Source organism: Aythya ferina (genome assembly GCF_964211825.1).
Source record: "Aythya ferina genome assembly, chromosome: 1".
NCBI lineage: Eukaryota > Metazoa > Chordata > Aves > Anseriformes > Anatidae > Aythya > Aythya ferina.
This window is the reverse complement of record NC_140296.1, coordinates 8,899,442-8,913,259: the sequence shown is the minus strand read 5'-3', so window position 1 is coordinate 8,913,259 and position 13,818 is coordinate 8,899,442.

The following is a 13,818-nucleotide window of genomic DNA, read 5'->3' as shown; positions in this document are numbered from 1 at the left end:
GGACAAAGGTTTGCTAATGGTATTTGCAGCATCAAAGCTGGGCAAATAGTCATCTTGGCCTGTTCGTGCATTAATGGAGGGGTGCTCATATCACAGGTGTGGAGATGCCTGTCCCTGGTGAGTCTCACAGCACAGACTTACTAATGCTGGCATTTGCACCAACGCTTTTGAGAGCAAAACAGCACTTGAGTTGTAGAATGAAGGGTATGAGACAGGCCAGGAAGCCCTTGGGTGCTACCAAAACAGGTTCACAACTAACTCTGCTTTCCTCCACAACATGCATTATGGATGTAAATGTATATTTAGCTGCCTTTTAAAAGTACAGTTGAACTCAGTTTGAACCAGTGACTCAAGGGGAGTCCAAGTGTTTGTTCGTGGTTTTGTTTTGTTTTATTTAATAAATCCTTTCCATATTCTGGATGTTATGGGCATCATGTGATAGCCAAAAAAAGAGGCAGTCTTTGACTGCAGTATGAAATAACAAAATGTACTCGCCTACCCTTTCTGAGCAGTAAGTTTTAAGCAAAAAGGCTTGCACCTTCTTGGCTGAGACCCAGGACATACTGTGTGATCAGAAAAAAAGTGTCAATGCATGCAGTTCAAGCAAGCTGAGGTTTCTTTGCTGGTTGCTATGGTTTCTAGAAGCGACTGCAGGCTGAAGCAGCATGTGAGCATGTGTGTGTGCATGTTTAGGTTTCCAAAAATAAATAAGAAACATTTAATGGCAGCTGGAAAATTATTAATGACCCACAAAATCAGTTTGAAAGTTTCTACCCCAGGTGGTCAGGTGCAGAATAGTAACAGAACATCAGTTTTTGTCAGGTCTGAATATCAGGTGGGGCAGAATGAGGGGAAGTCGAAGGCTTTCTTTGAAGGCTTCAGTGGAACAGGTATGTATATATGCAATAATTTTCTATCTGTAAGAGGAAAGACTCTGACATATATTTCTGCCAATTATTCTTAATCACTTCATTTGGATTGACTGATTTGATCCTGCAGATGCCAGTTAGCACGAAGTGCACAAGCTAAATAAATCTTGGATTTTATAAATCTTGGATTTTATAAATCTTGGATTTTAGCTTGGATTTAATAAATCTTGGATTTTAGCTTGGATTTCAGTATGGAAAATATTGTACATTCTTAAATATCCAACAATTCCAACCTTGGTGCTCTGTGTGCAGTAAGGGAAAATTTCCCAAAAGGTTAACTAACTGTACTGAATCTTTATGATTATATTTAACAAAGGAAATAAATACATAAAATCTGTATATTAAAAACACAAATGACAAAAAAAAAAAAAAAAAAAAAAAAACCACTTATTTAATTACCTTTTCCAATACTCTCTGCTGCTTCAACACTTGTGACAGTAATGTAATATAAAATGGTGACCTCTTCTACTGTTCTGGTAATGTTTAGCCAAGATAAATAGGATGTTTGGTCTGGAGTGTACATGGGATTCCCTAAGATGTTTTAACTCATCATTGTAGTCAACTAAAAGACCTGAGTCTTTCAGTTGTAGCAGATAAACTTTCCTGAAAGTAGACAGACTATGACCCCTGGGAGGCCTCTACTTCACCTGGAAACCAGCATGCCCAAAATACCACTCTCCTGCCTTTTGGCTCACTTCTCTGCTCTTCTTGCTCCCAGCCCCTTTGTGATCCCCATTCCTGCACTGCAGTTTTGGTAAATCTCTTGAGCCCACTTAAAATTGCAGTCCTATTCTGGGAACATTTCTCCTCAGACTGTAACTGTTCAGGCATAAATAGGTATACTCAAAAGCTGAACATTTGTAGATAGGGGGACTAAGTCTGCAGTCTGTACTGTATTGTCACTGTGCACAAGGATTTCCTTCTAAATCTGACATTAATAAGGTTGTCGAGGATGTGAATTTTATCACTCAGTTTTGCTTCTCCCTCCTTTCCTGAAGCTCTCTATTAACCTTGGGATTATATGCACAGGTTTAAATTTTCTGCAGGATAATAACTGCAGGAAACAGCATCCAGTGGTATGTGTGGGGGGGAAATCAATTACAAGAAGTTGACTAAAAGGCCGAATCAAATACATAAAATTCTACAGGGGGATAATAAAATATAACAAATGCAATGCTTTTGTTTTGCACAGAATGTATCTATTTTCTGTATATGCTGCCCTGAGGAAAGAAGTAGAAATAGAGTGATTGCATCTTTCTGACTGCTGGGGGCTGATTTTTCAGCTGTGACATTGAGAGGTTCATTTTTTTCTTTTTTAATTAAAGATGCTGGCAAAGCAAAACTTAATGTTATTTCTTTTATCCATTTGAATTGCAGAGATTTGTAATAGCAGCATTAAAACTGCTCTAAATGGAAAATGAATGGAACTGGCTGGGTGTGGAAACACCAGGAGGCACAGCAGGGGATGAGCTGTAAGGAAGGCAAGTGCTGAAGGCCAGGCACATGGGTTGATGGTGCGTTAAGTTCCCAGCACAACTACATGAAGTCTATCAGGACACTCGGGACAGGTAACAAAGGGCAACCTAAAAGAGGGGACTGGTTTTTGGTTTTGTTTTTAGAAAAAGGATATCACCTACCTACGCCATTAAGAGGTGGTGCTGAGAAGTTCAAGTCCTTTACAGTAGTAGCATCTGGGAAAAGACTTGATACTTTAATAGGCAAATCATAGAATCACAGAATGGTTTGGGTTGGAAGGGACCTAAAAACCCATTCAGTTCCAACCCCCTGCCATTGGCAGGAACACCTCCCATCAGACCAGGTTGCCCAAAGCCCCATCCAGCCTGGCGTTGAACGCCTCCAGGGATGGAGCATCCACAGCTTCTCTGGGCAACCTGTGCTAGTGCTTCACAGAGGTGGGACAGAATGGAGAGGCCAAGGATCACACACAACCATTGTCAGATCCTAAGCAGTACAAGGAGTCATCCAAAGCCAGCAGCTGAAAGCTAGCCTAAGAAGGATGAGGAGATGATGAAGTCTGGGTGGCTGGCATGCCTTTCCCTTCCCATTGCTTCAAGAAAACCTGGCCAGAACACTCAGGTTTACATGGAAATAAGTATATAAGTTATTTGAACATACATCATGACACTTGTGAAAGGTGGGTGTGAGAGTGTTGCTGTATGTTTTAAAATAAAATCATTTTCCCCCCTATAGGTCTTGCATTGAGCTTTGCTATGCTGCTGCTTACAGTAAAACAATGTTAATTATTGCAAAATCTCTGGCTTAAGAGTTCAGCTACAGGACAGCCCTGTTCCTGAGCATTAACTTGTGTCGTGTTTTGATACTGTATGGCAAAGCTCATGTTTACCTTCTAATTTGCCTACACCCTTCTCTGCAATTGCAGCTCCATAAAGAAAAGAAATGTTGGATGTGCCATGTCAGGTGGTGGCCCTCTTACATAATGTATAGATTAAGCTAAGAAACATAGCTGTCAGCCTGGTTACCAGTGGAAAGGACAGGTCTCTCATCAGTAAAATTACTTTCAAAATGGATATGGTTTCTTTTGTTTGAAAAGAGTGCTAAAAATGGGATAAAAGTGGTCAAAAATGTAAAAAGCTCTCATTTCTGAATTACTTCATAACATTTTCTTATTCCATAATGTGAAATTCATAAAAAGCCACAAAAAAGGGAAGATTTGCTAAATGTATAAAGTTTCATCTGCTCAGCAACGTGTCCTGGCATTACTTTTATACACAAACAGAAAAGATTTTTTTTTTTTCTCTCCTTTTTGCAGTTTAGAATGCAGCCAAACATCACAATCTGGAAACTTCACCAGATGGACTGAGATCCACAGTATATTACTTTATCCACCTTATCTCTAACATTCGCTTGTCTTGCCTGTTGAGATAAGGTTTTCAGGACCAGGTCTGGCCACCATCCTGAGCCCAAGCGGTGTTCACCACACAGGAACCTTTCTTGTTGGGCACTGAAGCACTGTTCTGGAGAATGGGCTAAGTAATGAATAATAGAAGGTGGAAGGAGCAAAACCCAGTACTGTCTTTGTAAAGACTTTTATTGTGTTTTATTTTCTTTTAAAAGTATTGCCTTTGTGCAATACTAAGTAAAATGGACTCCTAGTTGCTATTTTGGGTTTAGGCGGCTCCTTCTAGAAGGACACATGAGTTGCTTCTTCCCTGGAACATGAGTGAGGCTGGTGGGGAAGGGAAGACCTCTTGAAGAAGCAGCAAGTGGTGAGCAAGATTAAAGGAAGGTGTACCTGTGCTGCAAAAAGATATCTCTGAATTTCCCAAACCATGGTTTTGTTCTAAATCCCATTGCACTACTTTTAAGATCCCATTTCCTTGTGGTAGAGTGAGAAAGGTGCAACCACATTGTCTGATGTGGCCAAGACAGGAGTTCTGTCCCTCCTTATGGTCAGCTCAGCGTCTGGTTCTGCTCTTGGAGGATCATGCAGACCTTCATGTTCTACTGAGGCCATTGCATGTCTGAAAGCAAAGGGAGGTTTTTGGAGCAGAAACTTTGATGTAGCCTGGCTGGAATATATCAGGTGAAGATATGTCTCTCTTGTGAAGAAACCACTCTATTAAATCTCTCATTAGGTAAAAATGCCCATTGCTTTTATAAGAATTGCTTGCTTTGAGTAGCATGTGGCTTTTCTTGATGTTTGACATTTGTGGCAATATTTTGCAGTTGGTATGTGTGGGCTGCATGAGGGCAGTATTTGGCCATTAGAGTAACATCATAACCACATGAAGTAAGCAGAAGTCTTCAGTCAGAACAGATCATTCCCATGCCTGTGTGAAGCAAGGAGACATTAGGCTTGGAGAAACAATATGCTTTTTGGTTGTATTAATGAAGAATGGGATCTTGATTCTGGTGAAGAACCAATGGGAAAGGTTTCTGGCCATTCTAACTGAGGACAGTGTGGACATACAATCAGATCTGAGGTTTAGCTCCTCATGCAAGTGAAATGCTGTGGTAATACATTTATAATGTGCTTCAAGATTTATTTATTTTTTAATCAACAATAGGGACTAACATTTCTGTATAAAAATGTCCAGAATCATCATACTTTCTTAGGAAGAAAATGGGGAACAAATTCCCCCCCTCCCTTTTTTCTTTTCTTAGGAAAAAACAACCCTCATCTCTGCAAGTATAGAGCAATTCCTTCTCTCTTGACCTTTCTCTTGAAAAGTAGCAATAATAACGTTTCAGTCTTGCCTGTGAATGGCAGTGTGATATGTCCCCAAAAGGTAATAGGTGTGCAGTTCAATATGCAGCTCTGCAATCAGAAACAGAGAAGAGGTTGCTGGTTATTTGGAAATTCTCAGAACTGGGTCATTACTCATGTTGCATTTCATTTGCATGTCATGCTCTTACATCTGAACATTGGGGGTTAGTCTCAAATAAGACACAGTAAGCATCAGTAATAACGGGGTACCAGTGTCCAGCTGTGATCGTGAATCTTGAGTAACCATGGAAAACTCTTCAATAAGCCGGAGTGAATTTCTGCAAATATTAAGTTGTCACTGGAAGAAAGAAACCAGGATGGTAGTTCATGAACTGTCTGTAATTTTTAGGCACTTTATTCTTAGGCAGATAAATGTTAGTGAGCCATGTGACATGATGTCATGTGACATGATGCCATGTGACATGATGTCATGAATGACATGGAGACTCAGGCCAACAAGCATCAGTCTGAATGAGTAAGAGGTCAGGATCTGCCCTCCCTGTTCAGGTAGACAGATGCCTGTGGTTCAGCAGAACTTATTAATCATAACAGAAAAATGCTGAAAATTGCCCTCAGTGCTGGCTGTTTTGCACAACTGCGCCTTTTACAGTTTTTTTTTCAAGACTGGTGTTTATAACAATTTTAATATGTTTGAATCAATATTTTGTTTAAAATAAATAAATAAATAAATAAACATCAATGTGGCCTCAGGAAGAGGAAACTAATAGCACAGGCATCCCAAAGTGATCGTGAACAGGCACGCTCAAGACAACACAGAAGTGACCAGAAAAGCTGCCCATAACTCCACAAAAGACAAATGGATCACTTTGGGATTTGTAAGTCTCCACATATTCCCACTAGCACTTCTGTTCTTGCCAACTTGTTTTGGCAGTCAAGGGTACATTGTTCCTGTCACCAGTGATGTCATTTTAGTCACTAGTTTCTATGCAATGCATCTTGTGCTAGATGTTGTAAAACAAGCTATCTGAAGTCACTGCTCACTTCACCATAGTTCTTGTGTGCTGGACGTAGCAGCATCTGCAGCTGAGGTTGGGCCTGAGGATATCAGTTTTCTCACTCTTCATCACCAGAGTCCATAGTGGGTGTTTAATTTTCCATGAGAAGAAAGACTCACTTGAACTGTGCCTTGATATGAGAGTGCTTAAGGAAGTGATCTTTTGGCTGCTAAAGGGCTTAGCAATCCTGTTTGTAGCCTGCCACAGAGAGCCACTAGAAAGAGAAAGACAGGGCAGAAATATCAGAGAAAGGGAACTGTTGAAGACCTAACTGCAGGTGATTCCTTACCATTTTTGAATGCGTCCATTACTATAATGACATCTTGCACATATAAACTGTCCAAAATACTGTAGGGTTTTAGAGCCCCCACATTACTGCTCACCTTCATGAACAGCAGTCTCCTAATTAAGCAACTCCTTGTGCCTGCCTGCATTTCAGCCTCTCCAGACATAAAATGTACTAACACTGGAGCATGAATCTTACTTGACTGCACTATGAACTATTCTATAAACCAATAATCAGATTAATTCAACATAGTCATCTATTAAAAGCCTCTGAGTTCTTCTTTTGAGATACCCACAGGTCTCAAATTTCTTTGACTGCAAGACACTGTGGATGTTTAATGTCTTTGATGAGATACTGTGGACCACACAGAATCAGGCCCTCTGGACATCTGAAATTTCTTACCAAATACCATTGTACTGTCTATTCTAGTACAGTAAAACTCTCCTGGGGGCTTTGCTGTGCACCATCCCTTCTGAGACAGTTACAGCAGGAGACAAATAAAGCAAAGAAGATTGCAGCTGACAGTGCTGCATGAATAAATTGCACGATTTCTTTTATGATCCTTAACTACTGTAAGGCTCCTAATCCATAATGACTTAAATAATTTTGATGGACCAGTTCTTTAAACTGAATTTATTTATGAATATCTTTCATTTTTCTTGGTATTAGAAATATTCTTACGTATTTTGCCCTTCCTCAGACACCTGGAAGAAGCCTTAGGTTTGCAGGCTCTGATCCTCATGGAGCCTTTTAGTCACCCCAGTATCTGCTGCAGGGACAGACCATCAGGGCACAAGCTGAGCAGAAGGTTTCTGGAATGCATTGATGGTAACTTCCTGACACGGATGATTGAGGAGCTGATAACCAAAGTTTCACTTCTGTACCTCATACTTACAAACAAGGAATACCTATATGTAGGTATGAAACTTGGGGGTAGCTTTGGCTGCAGTGACCATGACAGGGTGGAGCTCAGGATACTCAGAGCAGGGGAAAAGTGGTGATGGGACAGGTTGCACCCTCTGCAACTTGGAAGATGGTACAAAGTGATTGATACACCAGATGTGTTGGGTGCCATTCAGAGGGACTTCAGTGGGCTGGAGAACTGAGCAGAGATGAATCTCATGAAGTTCAAGGGGAAATGCCATATTCTGTGCCTGGAGAGGAATAACCACAAGCACGCTGGCAGATTACCAGTTGGAAAGGAGCTTTGAAGAGTAAGACCTAGTGGTCTTGGCAGCTACTGAGTTGAACCTAAGCCAAGCCAGTGATGGTCTCTTGCAGCAAAGGAAGCCAACAGTATCCTGGGCTGCATCGTGTAGGTGATATTTCCCCTGTAATTAACATTGGTGAGATACTGGAGTGCTATCCAGTGCTGGTCTCTCTAGTACAAGAGAAACAAGGAGGACTCAGTTTGGAAAAGAACTACAAAGTTTAAGTGTTTGGAGCACTGAGAAAAGACCAAGAGATTTGGGACTTGAACCTGAGGAAGAGAAGACTCAGGGGATTCTTGTTAGTGTGAAAGTCTGAAAGGGGGAGTAAAGAAGGCAGACAAAGATGGAGATTCTGTTTAAACAGAAGAAAAAAGGTTCCATCTCGAAAGATACTCAAATCTCAACTGTACGTGGCCCTGAGCAACTTGCTTTCACTGACCTTGCTTTGAGCATGGGGGTTGGACTCATCAGTTTCCAAAACACCTTCCCACCTCATCAACTCTGTGATCCTGTGATGTTTTAAATTTTAGCAGCTATGACTTGCAAACTATATTCCTGTTGAACCCTGATCAGGTAAAGGAAGTAACTTTTGTTGTTTTGTTCCAAGGTGTAAATGTGCAGTTCGGGGACCCAGACCCCAAAGAAAATGATTTAAACCAATGCATATTAATTTTGGATCTATCCTTATAAATGTTCCTGCGCATAAAGCCCATGCTAGGTGAGCACCATTACAGAATAATACTCTCCAAGAATCAGGTTTACATGTACATGAATCAGACAGAAGTTTTGCTGATGTGATTCAGCTCTGTTCTTAAAGATGATGTTCTGTTGTTGAGGACACTATTGCCTAGCCATCAAGCTCCTGCTGTGATGATTGCATACAAACCCTTGTGGGAGGTCATAATACAGATAACTATCAAAAACTTTCTTCATTGTGCATATGTACCTCTACCATTGCAACTGTTCTGTCTTCACCACACAAATCACAGTAACTGGAGAGTGAAAACTGCTGTACTGTCAGTTTGATCCAGGCTTTTGTTGGTAGCTGCATAGTAGCAACTCTACAATGAATGTAATGGTTTAGTCTACAACCTCATTGAAGTACTTTTACACTTTGCTTATTGATTCTGAGATACAGCAATATTTATTTGGAACTGCCACATTTCAGACTAATTTTGTGCTGTATGATGTTTCCACTGCCATTTAGCCTTGAGGAGAAATCAGTTTTTCTTCTCCCAGAGTATTACTGACCCCCCTGTTATTAGATTTTATCCACGGCAGACATTCTTCTCCTACCCCTTATTGCTTTTCAAGTTGCACCGTGTTCACGTATTCCCAGGTGATTGTTCAAATGTACAGGGTGTAAAATGCACTGCAACCCATAAAAGATTTTGCTGCAGGCTTCAAAGGATAGACCTTAACTTATATTTTATTAGGTTGAGTGGATCTATACAAGAATGGAAACAAAACAAAACAAAACAAAAACCATAACATATTACAAATCCTTTTTCAAAGGTATTCAGGTAATCATCTTTGGCTCTCTGTTAGAATTTGATCATGTGAATAAAGGGCAACACCTACCAGAATTCACCCTTGAGAAAAGGTAATTGTATCTAATTATTTTTGAATCTGTTGGAAAATAAGTTTGTGTCTGCATTTGAGCCCTGATTGTACTCACACACACATCCTAGATGGTTTTAATCACCTCTAGTGATCCTAGTCACTAGTGTGGTTCCCTAGGGCTCCATTTTTGGACTCTTTAATGTTTTTCATAAGTGACTTGGGTGTAGCACTTGAAGGTATACTGAGTAAGTTTACATATGACACTAAATTGCGAGGAGCTGTTGACACCCTCAAGGGTGGAAAGGCCTTACAGAGAAATCTTTACAAATTATGATGCTGGGCAATCACTAACAAAGTTTAACAAATGCTGGATTCTGCGTCTGTGACGGGGCAACCCTGGCTGTATGTACAGACTGGGGCATGTGGCTGGACAACAACCCTGCAGAGCAGGATCTGAGGATTTTGGTTAACAAGTTGAATCTGAGTCAGAAGTGTGTCCTGACAGCCAAAAGGACCAATCATACCCTGGGGTGCATCAGGCACAGCATTGCTAGCTGGTCAAGGGAGGGATTGTCCTGCTCTGCTCTGCACTGGTGCAGCCTCACCTCAAGTACTAAATGCAATTTGGGGCACCACAGTATAAAAAGGACATAAAACTATCAGAGTGTCCAAAGGAGAGCTATGAAGATGGTGAAGGGTCTAGAGGGGAAAACATATGGGGAGCAGCTGAGATCCCTTGGTTTGTTCAGCCCAGAGCAGAGGGGAGGCCTCATGGTGGCCTGCAGCTCCATCATGAGGGGAGTGGAGGGGCAGGCGCTGAGCTCTGCTCTCTGGGGACAGTGACAGGACCCGAGGGAACAACATGGATACATGTTGTATCATGAACAACATGGAACAACAAGGGAGGTTTAGGCTGGGTGTTAGGAAAAGTTTCTTCTCAGGAAGTAACACTTGGGCATACCCATTAAGTCCATATTGCTATGCTATTGATTGAGTGCTTTCAGCCATGGTGCAGACTGGGCTTAAAATGAGTAAGAATAACTGAGTGTCAGAGATATAACAATAACTTGGCATCTGACCATAAAAGCAAGCTAAACGGTATGTCAACTGGTTGCATAAATATTTGTTTAGCTATTCCCTGAGGGATCTTTGCTGATAAAGTGTATTTTCTACTAAGTTAATTATAAGTTAGAAAGATCATAATTTAATCAAAGGAGAGCTCTGGCTATGATTAACAAGTCAATAACCATCCCACTATGGGTATGTTTGATGAGTCAATAGTAATTTTTAACCAAATGTCTTAATCACAGGAGCAGTTGGAATGGAAGAGGGGAAAATCCAAACTAATTAAATCTTTCTTGTCTAAGAATATAACAGGGAGGAATGCACCATTTTGTTAAAACAATCTATTTCTCTGTAAGAGGTTATTCTTGCCATGATTAACCATTCCTCTAATGAAGTCAGTGAATACGTTGTAACTGAATTGAAGAAGACAATATATTAATAAAAGATGAACTATCTTCTGTGTAGCTAACAACTTAGAATTTGATCCGTACCCCAGGATTAATTGGGATATGGAAATCTGGCAGAAATGTGTATAGAATTTTAATGTTGTGTGTGTGTTTTTAAAGCATTTCATAAGATAATTTTCTGTCATACGAATTTGTATGTATATAGATAGATGTAAATGTATATATACATATATATATGTATATGTATAAACTTGCTTACGTATGTCATATCTCAATCCCTTCAAGGCATTTAAAGTTACTAGGTATACCCATGATAGCTGTGGTTTAAATGCTGTATCTAATTAGACGGCAATCCTTACAGTACATTTATTTCCAATAATTTAAATCTATTTCCTTGGTCAAAAACTTTCACCTCATGGTTTTAATATTTCAGACAACATTGTGTTCTTTTGAAGGTGTGTTGGTAACAACCACAGTGCTCAGTTAAGACTGCAATCTTTTTCTGTGGTTTCTGTGTTTTTTTAATGCCACACAAAGACAATGACTGATAAAATGCAGAATACAGTTACATTGTCCTTGACTTCTGCCGATGCAATTGCACCCTCAATTTTATCACTTCTTCTAGAGGAAAAGATCTCTACTAATGTCAGAGAAATAGTGAGAAATCCCTGCAAATTATCACTGTAAAATGAGCATAGCTTCTCTGCTGTGACCAACACAGTCCATAATGCCTTAATCTGATGGAGCTTTCTTGAATATTATTTACAATGTAGTTGTAGAGTTTGCATCAATTCCTGCAAATTAAAATAGAGTATTAGTATACTCATAAAATAGAGGTAGCAGAGCATGGAACGACTCTATTGTGGCAAATAGAATAGTGATTAGACAGGGAACATAAAAATAAAACAACATAGATACACATTAGTATTAGTATTAGTATCATGTGGAATATTTTCAAATTACTGTTTACTTTGATTTAATAATGTTTAAAATGCTTGTCTTTACCAGAGAAAACAGAGGCAGCCAACATATAAACACTTAAACATTACATAAATTTTAATATGTTTACATGTACTTATTGCATAGATGTTGTTGAACAACTTGAAGCAGGACTTGAAGTCCTTACTTGATCCTTACTTGAAGTAAGGACCCAGAGACACCATCAGGCTCTCCCAGTTTAACAAGTGTCATCTGAGCCATGGTAACTACCTACTTGTGGGTGGTTAATGCAAACTAATATGGTTTATATCAACTGCCCTCAACTGTGGTCTCAGCAAAGACAGATTGCTTTGCATCTGCTGCAGGTTGAGCACACTTCCCTAGACAGCAAATCATTGAGACATGGTAACCTGGTTTTATGCCTTAAGGGATCAGCCAGTGTTGTCAAACAAGTCTTGCAGTTATCATTTAAAACACAACCAGCTCAAACTGTCTGCCTTGCTCTGTGGCAGTGCTTGTTGTTCCTGCAGCAGAGCTGTGCAAATGAGCAGTACATCCACACCTCCCTGTCCCAGTGCCTTCGGATGCCAATGAGGCCAAACAAGTACTGACACATAGTTCAGGAGGTGGGAACAGTCCTGCAAGAACATGGATTAAAGCAGGGATGAAAGCTTTATCCCAGCTCAGCTGCCTTCTGTAGAAGACATTTATAAAACCTGATTCACCATGGAGAGAAATTAAGAGATCTGGATATAGCTTTCCATCAGAAAGACTCTGTGGTTATGTGCTTCACATTAACTCAGAAAATCATTCCTCTAAAGGCAATGGAGCTTCCTACATTCTCACCCCACATCTGAACACCTCACTTATGGTCCTACTGCCATCCTGGGGCGACCTAGATTTAGCTTGTGAGTAGCTCATTGTACCAGGGTGTCGCTGGGGCCAAGAATTTAACTAGGTTCAAAGAAGAATTGGAAACCTAAATAATGTGATTATTCAGTTATTGTAGCTAATGCTAACAAAAACTTTGGAAGGGAGGTAAAGCCTCATGCTTCTGGTTGTAGGCCAATCTTTAACTAAACTTACTAACAGAATAAGACTGTTACCTAACTAATATCTGTTCACAACTAGGTTTTGTGCACTGAGCACTGGCACATCAAAGAGTATCTGAACTATCTTAGCCTGTTCTTTTCTAACCTGTAAAACCAGAATCTTCAACTTTAGAGAGGAACTGTAAGCATTTTGAATTGCTTGGCTAGTGGATACTCTCTGAAAATGGCAGTGCTAGGAAGGCAAGAGTCACAGCTTGCACACTGCCAGATAGCAAAGATAATAAGCTTGAATCACACAAAGGTAGTAGCTGAGAGGAGTGAAATGATCTGCTTCTCAAATTGCAGTCTTTAATGATGCTGTAAGCTAACAAAGCTAATCCCTTCATAATTTTGTCTCCAAACAGAAGTATAGAAATGACATCTTATTTTTGGAAAGTGTCTTATTGAAAAAAAAAATAATAATAAATTTTATTAAAAAAAAAGCTTCAAGGAAAAAAAAAGATTTTTTTTTTTTAATCCTCAAATTACACTTTTCTGTATATGTGTATGTAAACAAACTTTTGAGTTTAAAAAGTGATTATAAAACAGTACATAACATAAATGTTCCTAATGGTACTCTGAGATCTTTGTCTTCTAAAATCCCGCTTTTGGATAGATTACAAATTCCTAATGCCATTTCAGTGCACATTTGGATAAGAACTCCATTAAATGGTATTTCAGTAAGTGTATAATATATTTTCATTTTATCACTGTCATTGATAAAAGTTAAAATAATTCATGGATGAGTTTCACGCAATATCAAAATTATGGGAGTTTGCTTTCAAAACTGTTAAACGGTTCAAATGTCTCAAGGCAGCACATAAAGGTTGCCAGCAAAGCTGCCTAATTGAAACTGTCACTGTCATTTTCATTTAAAAGGTAGGGTCAATCATGTCAATGGAATGATTTACTCAAATATTTTTAATTGTTTGTAAGTTTGGTATCACTCATATTGGAAAACAGAGAACCATTGAGACACTGACATTCACATGCTGTAATGCTTTTATGCTTTCATAACTTCTAATTATCAGAGTCATGGGATAAATCCAGATTTTTTGCATT